This window comes from Lepus europaeus, chromosome 12, assembly GCF_033115175.1.
Source record: "Lepus europaeus isolate LE1 chromosome 12, mLepTim1.pri, whole genome shotgun sequence".
Lineage (NCBI taxonomy): Eukaryota > Metazoa > Chordata > Mammalia > Lagomorpha > Leporidae > Lepus > Lepus europaeus.
In genome coordinates this window covers 104,598,383-104,608,303 of record NC_084838.1, presented here as the reverse complement: position 1 = coordinate 104,608,303, position 9,921 = coordinate 104,598,383, and the positions used below count along the sequence as shown (strand labels likewise).

Here is a 9,921-nt window from a genome sequence, read left to right as displayed (position 1 = left end):
GTTGGATCTTTCTCTCCCTTTTTGATTCTATCAGTTAGTATTAGCAGATACTTGTCTTGTTTGTGTGATCTCTTTGACTCTTCGACCTATCGGAGCTATCAATTGTGAGCTGAAATTGATCACTTGGACTAGTGCGATGGCATTGGTACATGCCATCTTGATGGGATTGTGTTGGAATCCCCTGGCGCATTTCTAACTCCACCATTTGCGGCCAGTCCAATTGAGCATGTTCCAAATTGTTCATCTCCTCCCTCTCTTTTTCCACTCTTAGATTTAACAGGGATCACTTTTCAGTTAAAATTTAAACACCTAAGAATAATTGTGTGTTAATTACTGAGTTCAACCAATAGTACTAGAACAACAACAACAACAACAAATACTAAAAAGGATAAAGTATTACATTGTACATCTAAAGTCAGGACAGGAGCTGATCAGTTCATTGTTGCTTATAGTGTCCATTTCACTTAACAGGTTTCCCCTTTGGCGCTCAGTTGTCACCGATCAGGGAAAACAAATGATATTTTTCTCTTTGGGACTGGCTTAATTCACTCAGCATGATGTTTTCCAGATTGCTCCATCTTGTTGCAAATGACTGGGTTTCGTTGTTTCTTACTGCTGTATAGTATTCTATGGAGTACATGTCCCATAATTTCTTTATCCAGTCTACTGTTGATGGGCATTTGGGTTGGTTCCAGGTCTTAGCTATTGTGAATTGAGCTGCAATAAACATTAATGTGCAGATGGCTTTTTTATTTGCCAAATTAATTTCCTTTGGGTAAATTCCAAGGAGTGGGATGGCTGGGTTGTATGGTAGGGTTATGTTCAGGTTTCTGAGGAATCTCCAGACTGACTTCCATAGTGGCTTAACCAGTTTGCATTCCCACCAACAGTGGGTTAGTGTCCCTTTTCCCCCACATCCTCTCCAGCATCTGTTGTTGGTAGATTTCTGAATGTGAGCCATTCTCACCGGGGTGAGATGGAACCTCATTGTGGTTTTGATTTGCATTTCTCTGATTGCTAGTGATCTTGAACATTTTTTCATGTGTCTGTTGGCCATTTGGATTTCCTCTTTCGAAAAATGTCTATTGAGGTCCTTGGCCCATCTCTTAAGTGGGTTGTTTGTTTTGTTGTTGTGGAGTTTCTTGATTTCTTTGTAGATTCTGGTTATCAATCCTTTATCTGTAGTATAGTTTGCGAATATTTTTTCCCATTCTGTTGGTTGCCTCTTCACTTTCCTGACTGTTTCTTTTGAAGTACAGAAACTTCTCAATTTGATGCAATCCCAAATGTTAATTTTGGTTTTGACTGCCTGTGCTGTTGGAGTATTTTCCAGGAAGTCTTTGCCTGTGCCTATATCTTGCAGGGTTTCTCCAATGCTCTCTAATAATTTGATGGTTTCGGGTCGTAGATTTAAGTCTTTAATCCATGTTGAGTGAATTTTTGTGTAAGGTGAAATGTAGGGGTCTTGCTTCAAGCTTCTGCACGTGGAAATCCAATTTTCCCAGCACCATTTATTGAATAGACTGTCCTTATTCCAGGGATTAGATTTGGATCTTTGGTCAAATATAAGTTGGCTGTAGATGTTTGGATTGATTTCTGGTGTTTCTATTCTGTTCCATTGGTCTATCCATCTGTTTCTGTACCAGTACCATGCTGTTTTGATAACAACTGCCCTGTAGTATGTCCTAAAATCAGGTATTGTGATGCCTCCGGCTTTGTTTTTGTTGTACAGGATTGCTTTGGCTATTCGAGGTCTTCTGTGTCTCCATATGAATTTCAGCATCTTTCACTCTTTTTTTTATTTTTCAGATGAAAAATACGGAGTTTTAGAAATTGGGCCTCCAGACAAAAGAAGGATTTCTTAAACTAGTATTTCATTTTTGTTGGCCTTTAACCTAGACTTTTTAATCATATGGCCATGGGCAAATTCAATTCTAAACACTTTCCACCTCATTTTCCTCTTTGTAAATTGATAATTCTGTCTCCAGAACTAATCTAAGGTATAAATATTATGATGTAAAGCATTTAGTCCTGGCTCCTAGAAGATACTAGGCAATGTTAGTTCTGTATCCAGTTCTCCTGTTTGTTTCTGTACTTGGTGAATTAATGGATGGTGTAGAATGATTTGAAAAAAATAAACACCAATAAAACACAAATAAAAATTGTATTCTCAAATTTCGATATTAAATATGCTATCTACTCCTCTGCTAAAAGTTATATTGTAGTCATAGTCATAGAGAGCTGTCCGGGAACAAAGCAGCCAGTAAGCTTTTTCTGAAAGAAGGCAGACTTTATGAAAGAATCACGGTTTGGGAGCAGCAGTTCGTATCACTTTTTTTTTTTTTCATTTATTAAACTTTTATTTAATGAATATAAATTTCCAAAGTACAGCTTATGGGTTACAATGGCTTCCCCCCCTCCCATAACTTCCCTCCCACCCGCAACCCCTCCCCTTTCCCGCTCCCTCTCCCCTTCCAATCACATCAAGATTCATTTTCAGTTCTCTTTATATATATTTATATATATATATTTATATATATTTTTGTATATATTAAGTAAAGATTTCAACAGTTTGCCCCATGACACTATAGCCCAAATGGACGTATCACTTTTTTAAGATTTTGGTTCAAGAAAGGAAGCCTTGAGATTTTGGGGTGGGAACGAAGGGAAGGAGGGGTGTAAACAAAAGAAAATGCCCTCTGGCTCCCAGTCTGTCTCCGCCCACCCCACGCTGAAGCCCTCGGGCGGGGCCCGCTTGTCTCCAGGAATGCCCTGGTCTGGACTCCATTTCCCAGAATGGCCAGCGGCTCTGACGTTTTCCGTGCTCCGAATGCCAGTGCGTGGGAATGTGGGAGAACGTGCCCGTGCGCACGCGCATGCGCATGCCTGTCCCTGTGGCTCAGCTGGGAACGGAGGAAGTTCGCTCACTGATCAGCGTGGGCCCTGAGAGGTCGCGTTTCTTCTCCCACATTTACTGCGTGTCTTTCTCTGCAAGTGCAATCCCAGGCAGTTTGCGAACACACATCCGGAGCCTGCCCCCCGCCGCTTCTGTGCGTCTGCATCTGCCGCCCGCGGGTCCCAGGAGCCGGGGACTTTTCCTGTCTCACACTCTCCGCTGTGCTGCTCCTGTGTCCTGCAGAAAGGGGACGTGCTCCCAGGACTTTGCACGGCAAGTACTGAGAACAAGAAGGGGCGCGGATGCGTCTGTGTGCGAGAGGGGTGGGTGAGAGGGCGGCTGGCGGCTCCGAGATGTCTCGTTTTCTTCTCAACGGGCCTGGCAGTTTTCCCGGGCACGGTCAGGGCTGGGACCTTGGCTGTCCTGTTTCCCCCGCCTCCCAGCGCCCGGCCAGTCCTGCGCGTTGCCTTGTTCAGATTTTCCTTAATGTGCTTTATTTAGTGTTTACAAGAGAGAGGTCACTGGATGTCGGAACTGCACGAGCAAGGCAGGAGAGAGCACAGTGAGCCAGAGAGACCCCCCTTCTCTGTATTTAAATTAGCCTGGTTCCCACTTTGGGTGGGTCTTGAAGGGCCTCCTGCAGTATCCTGCGACGGTTCCATCAGTGTGGGGCTCCTTGGCTTTCAGCGGGGAGCCGGAGGCGGCAGAGGGGTGGGGAAGGAGGATCAAACTAGGATCTGCCCCACTGCCCCCATCCTGAACCTCGTCGGCCCCGTGGGGTTCCCGCGGACACACCTGTCATCTGGGTCCCTGTGTGTTCGGCTGACTTTTTCCCAGGGCGAGTAGCGTGGGTGATGTACAGTACCTGTGTATATAGGACCCTCTTCCGTGATTAGTTAGCACAAGTTTTGCAGTCTGGACTGTGAGGGCCGGGAAACGTAGCTGACTTGTTTTGCTGCTTTTTGATTTCTGTATCCACCTACCGCACACTGAAGCCCTTGGGAAGGGCCGTCTGGTCTCTCGAGGCGTGACTCGCCTGGACTTCATTTCCCAGAGTCGCCAGGTGCTCTGACGTTTTCCGTGCGTGGGAATGTGGGAGAGCGCGCGCGTGCCCGCCGCCCTTGTGGCTCCTAGTTGGGAACTGCTCAGCGTGGGCCCAGAGAGGCCGCGCTGCTCCTTCTCCCACATTCACCGCGTGTCTTGCTCTGCAAGTGCAGTCCCAGGCCGTTTGCGAACACACGCCGCAAGCCTGCCCCCCGCTGCTTCTGTGCCTCTGCATCTGCCGCCCGTGGGTCCCAGGAGCCGGGGACTTTTCCTGTCTCACACTCTCCGCTTGCTCCCCTTGTGTCCTGCAGAAGGGGGACGTGCTCCCAGGACTTTCCACGGTAAGTATGGTGAACAGGAAGGGGCGCGGATTTGTGTGTGGGAGAGGGGAGGGTGAGAGGGTGACTGGCGGCTCCCAGGCTTGGAGAGCTTGCTTGTCAGTGATCCTAGCAGCTTCTGCACAGTCAGGGCTAGGACCGGGTGTCCTGTTTCCCAACGCCACTTCCCAGCGTCCCAGCACTCGACCAGTACCACGGGCAACCTCGCTTAAACTTAATGTGCACCAACGGGGGAACTGCACTAGCAGAGCAAGTAAGAGCACAGCGAAGGAAGGCAACGAGACTCCCGTTCTCTATATTTAAATAAGGCCGGTTCCCACTTCGGGTGGATAGCAGAATGCCCTCCCGCGGTGATTCTGGCGGGGAGGGGCTCAGTGGCTTTATGGATTCTCCCTCTTTCGTGTTCAATTAATTAACTTCGTGCTTAATTTAATTAATTTTTCAATCTGGAGCTTGAGGCCATGGACACATTTATTTTGCTGCTTTTCGATCTCTGTCTTCAGCCCTTCTTTCTTCTGTTAGCAATGGCGTCAACTGCTATTACCTGCTGCTGATCCCTTTGCAAAGTGATAGATGAATTGAAACTAATACAAGTCTACTGTGTGAGTCAATAATGAGCTATTTTAATATGGATTAACATAAAGAGAACAATGAAAGCATAAATACAGAAAAGTAACAATTTTTCTCTTCCCAGTTCTTTACAGTCACCCAGTGCTCCACCAAGTTGATTATCTTATAGTCCATACTGTGTTAATTAAGAGGGCCAGTTACTTCTCTTATTCTGGGTTCTGTGTTTAGCCTCATGACATTTTTAACATGGGGGGATATTAGTTATAGATTTTCATAATGCTGTGGGCTGTGGAAGCCTTTGTACAACTTGTTAATTTGAGGAGGGGTAAGAAAGAAGAGAAAAAAGTGTCCCTCCCCCACCCAGAGATGCCCACATAGAATAAACGATGTAGTCTTTTTTTTTTATTATTTTTTTAAAGCTTTTATTTAATGAATATAAATTTCCAAAGTACAGCTTATGGATTACAATGGCTCCCCCCCCCCCCATAACTTCCCTCCCACCTGCAACCCTCTCCTTTCCTGCTCTCTCTCCCCTTCCATTCACATCAAGATTCATTTTCAATTCTCTTTATATACAGAAAATCAATTTAGTATATATAAAGTAAAGATTTCAACAGTTTGCCCTCACATAGCAACACAAAGTGAAAAATACTATTGGAGTACTAGTTATAGCATTAAATCACAGTGTACAGTACATTAATGACAGAGATCCTACATGATATTTTTTTAAAAAATTGATTAATTTTCTATGTAATTTCCAATTTAACACCAAGTTTTGTTTTTTTTTTTTTCATTTTCAATTATCTTTATATACAGGAGATCGATTCAGTATATACTAAGATTTCATCAGTTTGTACCCACAGAGAAACACAAGGTGTAAAAATACTGTTTCAGTACTAGTTATAGCATAACTTCACATTGGACAACACATTAAGGACAGATCCCACATGGGACGTAAGTACACAGTGACTCCTGTTGTTGATTTAACAATTTGACACTCTTGTTTATGGTGTCAGTAATCTCCCTAGGCTCTAGTCATGAGTTGCCATGGATATGGAAGCCTTTAGGGTTCACCGACTTCGATCTTATTCTGACAGGGTCATAGTCAAATTGGAAGTTCTCTCCTCCCTTCAGAGAAAGGTACCTCCTTCTTTGATGGCCCCATTCTTTCCACTGGGATCTCACTCGCTGAGATCTTTCATTTAGTTTTTTTTTTTTTTTTTGCAGAGTGTCTTGGCTTTCCATGGCTAAAATACTCTCATGGGCTCTTGAGCCAGATCCAAATGCCTTAAGGGCTGATACTGAGGCCAGAGTGCTATTTAGACATCTGCCATTCTGTAAATCTGCTGTGTCTCCCACTTCCCATGTTGGATCAAACGATGTAGTCTTGAAAACTATTGATATAGACTAACTTTCTGTGCAATGAAGTTTTCACATGAATAACAGTGATTCACACATTCTGTTAGAGTGGTGTTGTTACCAGATTACTAATTTATGAAATTGATTTAGCATAATGAGGTTATCTAGGAAGTAAAAATAGAAACTGAATCCTGGGGTAGCGAGTATGAGCGTTACAGCATTTCTCCTCTCAAACCCAGTGCCTTGTTTTGATCTTATCTCCAGTTTACTTCCTATCACAGTGTTTATGAATGGGTAAGCATTTATGTGTTTCTGGTGGGAAAAGCTGTTTCACACCTGAGAAACAACTGTAAGACCACTTTCTAAGCAACCCTGTTGTGTGTCCATTAAATATGACTTGGAAACAGCCAAGAACAGGATTCCTAGACTCATTAGGGTAACTGGCTATCCTTGGCACATCATTCCTTGCGCTGCTATAAGTTTCTGGCAAGTTCTTTACCATTTTTAAGAGAGAAATGTTTTATGTGAGGTACATAATCTGGTAATGTAGCAGTGATGTCCTTAAGGAAAGGTGCCATGTGATGAAGCAATTTGATTGTGTCTATCCATCTTCCCATTAATGGCAGTCATTGATGTCTTCCACATGTTGGGAGTAGGAAATCCTCTCTGAATTGCATCAAGCCAGGATTCATCTACAGTTTATCAAATGTTTCTCTGTGTGAAGGAATAGCTAAAATATTACATTGTATAGGGTTTTTTTTTTAAGATTTATTTTATTTACTTGAAAGGCAGAATTACAGAAAGGGAGAGACACAGAGAGAAGTCCTGTATCCATTGGTTCACTCTTTAAATGACCACAATGTCTTGGGGTGGACCAGGCTGAAGCCAGGAGCTAGGAGCATCTTCCTAGTTTCCCACTTGGGTACAGGGGCCCAAACACTTTGGCCATCTCCCACTGCTTTCCCAGGTGCTTTAGCTGAGAGCTGGATTGGAAATGGAGCAGACAGGTCTTGAACCAGTGCCCATGTGGGATGCCAACACTGAAAGTGGCTGCTTAACCTACTATGCCAGCCCCAGGTGGGTTTTTTTCAAAGCGGGGAGTAAATTTTTTCTGATATGACTGTCTATATAAAGATTATAATCTGTAGTAGATGATGATTTTGGTTATATTTTGTTTCAATTTCTTTTTAGTGTATATTTTTGAAGGTTATGAGTCCTAGTATTTATCTTGTTTTCCTGGCTTTGATAAATAACCTTTCTCTCATTTCATTTAAAGTAATTTTAAAAAGAGAGAGAGAGAGAGAGAGAGCAGTTTCAGTTCCCAAATGGCTGCATTGGCTAGGGTATGGCCAGACTGAAGCCAGAAGCCTGAAACTGCATTTGGAACTCCCATGTGGGTGGCAGGGACCCAAGTGTTGTGCCATCTTGTGCTGCCTTTTACAGGTGTATTGTAGGAAACAGGATTGGAATAGAGCAGCTGGGACTTGAACTGGTGCTTGTATGGGTTCTGGCATTGCAGATGGTAGCTTAACCTAGTGTGCTTGAATGTTGGCCCAGCAATAGACATTTTGAAGTGGCATCAATGGCTATGAAAATGCACAATCTAAATTCATAAGGGAAATGGAAAGAAGTTTCTTTTAACTCTAGTTCATTCTGTGGGCCTTTATTGGACATTATCTCTGACTGGGCCAATAAGCAAAGCAAAAGAAGTCAGAGCATTAGTTAATATTTTGCTCTAAATCAGGAGTGGGGAACCTCCAGCCTGTGGGCCATGTAAGGTCGATGAAATCATTTGTTCTGGCCCTACCAAGACAACTGCAGGTCAGACTGGATAATTAATCTACAGCAAGCTGATTTTTAAGTTAATAGTTTTGTATGGTCCAAGAATGATGTTATAAATATCCAAATGGCATGACAGAAAAAACTTTCCCACCCCTGAAAAATGTTAGTAGCAAATCCAATGCAGTTTATTAATCTGTATATGAGTGAATGAAAGGAGCTGGTACTGTGCCCTAGTAGGTTAAGCCTCTGCTTTTGGCTCTGGCATTCTATTTGGGCACTAGTTCATGTCCCTGCTTCTCCTCTTCTGATCCAGCTTTCTGCTAATGGCCTGGAAAGGCAGTAGAAGATGGCTCAAGTATAGGGGACCCTGGGGAAGCTCCTGGCTTTGGGTCAGCCCAGCTCTGGCTGTTGCAGCCATCTGGGGAGTGAAACAGTGGATGGAAAACCTCTCTATAACTCTGCCTCTCAAATAAATAAATACATTTTAAAAAAAGAGTGGATGATTAACTATTATTACCAATCCTGTGGAAGAAAACACATCTAGGCAACATATGCCAATACCAATTATGTTTCTTTTTTTTTTTTTATTAAACTTTTATTTAATGAATATAAATTTCCAAAGTATAGCTTATGGGTTACAATGGCTTCCCCCCTCCCATAACTTCCCTCCCGCCCGCAACCCTCCCCTTTCCTCCTCCCTTTCCCCTTCCATTCATGTAAAGATTCGTTTTCAATTCTCTTTGTATACAGAAGATCAGTTTAGTATATATTAGGTAAAGATTTCAACATTTTGCCCATATAGCAACATCAAGTGAAAAAACTACCATTGGATTACTATTTATAGCATTAAATAGCAATGTACAGCACATTAAAGACAGAGATCCTACATAATTTTTTTTTTCAAATTAATTAATTTTCTATGTCATTTCCATTTTAACACCAGGTTGTTTTTTTTTTTTTTCATTTCCAATTCTCTTTATATACAGAAGATCACTTCAGTATATAATTAGCAAAGACCTCATCAGTCTGCGCCCACACAGAAACGCAAAGTATAAAAATACTGTTTCAGTACCAGTCATAGCATCACTTGGCTTTAGACGACATATTAGGGACAGATCCCACATGGGGTGTAAGCACACAGTGACTCCTGTTGCTGACTTAACAATTTGACACTCCTGTTCATGGCGTCAGTAATCTCCCTAGGCTCTAGTCATGAGTTGCCAGGGCTATGGAAGCCTTTAGAGTTCGCTGACTTTGATCTTATTCCGATAGGGTCATAGTCAAAGTGGAGGTTCTCTCCTCCCTTCGGAGAAGGGTACCTCCTTCTTTGATGGCCCCGTTCTTTCCACTGGGATCTCACTCACAGAGATCCTTCATTTAGGTCTTTTTTTTTTTTTTTTCCATGATATCTTGGCTTTCCATGCCTGTTATACTCTCATGGGCTCTTCAGCGAGATCTGAATGCCTTGAGGGCTGATTCTGAGGCCAGAGTGTTGTTTAGGACATCTGCCATCCTATGAGTCTGCTGTGTATCCCACTTCCCATGTTGGATCTTTCTCTCCCTTTTTGATTCTATCAGTTAGTATTAGCAGATACTTGTCTTGTTTGTGTGATCTCTTTGACTCTTAGAGCTATCAGAGCTATCAATTGTGAGCTGAAATTGATCACTTGGACTAGTGCGATGGCATTGGTACATGCCATCTTGATGGGATTGTGTTGGAGTCCCCTGGCACATTTCTAACTCCACCATTTGCGGCCAGTCCGATTGAGCATGTTCCAAATTGTTCATCTCCTCCCTCTCTTTTTCCACTCTTAGATTTAACAGGGATCACTTTTCAGTTAAAATTTAAACACCTAAGAATAATTGTGTGTTAATTACTGAGTTCAACCAATAGTACTAGAACAACAACAACAACAACAAATACTAAAAAGG

The 9,921-nt window shown here is 42.8% G+C and overlaps 1 protein-coding gene across 2 annotated transcripts in view; it reads left to right on the top strand.

The window, feature by feature from the left end:
* The first annotated feature begins 2,958 nt into the window (after nt 1-2,958).
* LOC133772075 (zinc finger protein 260-like) overlaps nt 2,959-9,921 on the top strand; it is a 59,683-nt gene continuing 52,720 nt past the window's right edge. The window contains exon 1 of one of the 2 annotated variants that reach the window (XM_062208659.1): nt 2,959-3,169. The gene's annotated coding sequence lies outside the window, so the exon portion shown is untranslated. Of the gene's footprint in view, nt 3,170-3,942; nt 4,282-9,921 lie in introns of those variants that run through there. The other variant, XM_062208658.1, reaches the window with a different exon arrangement.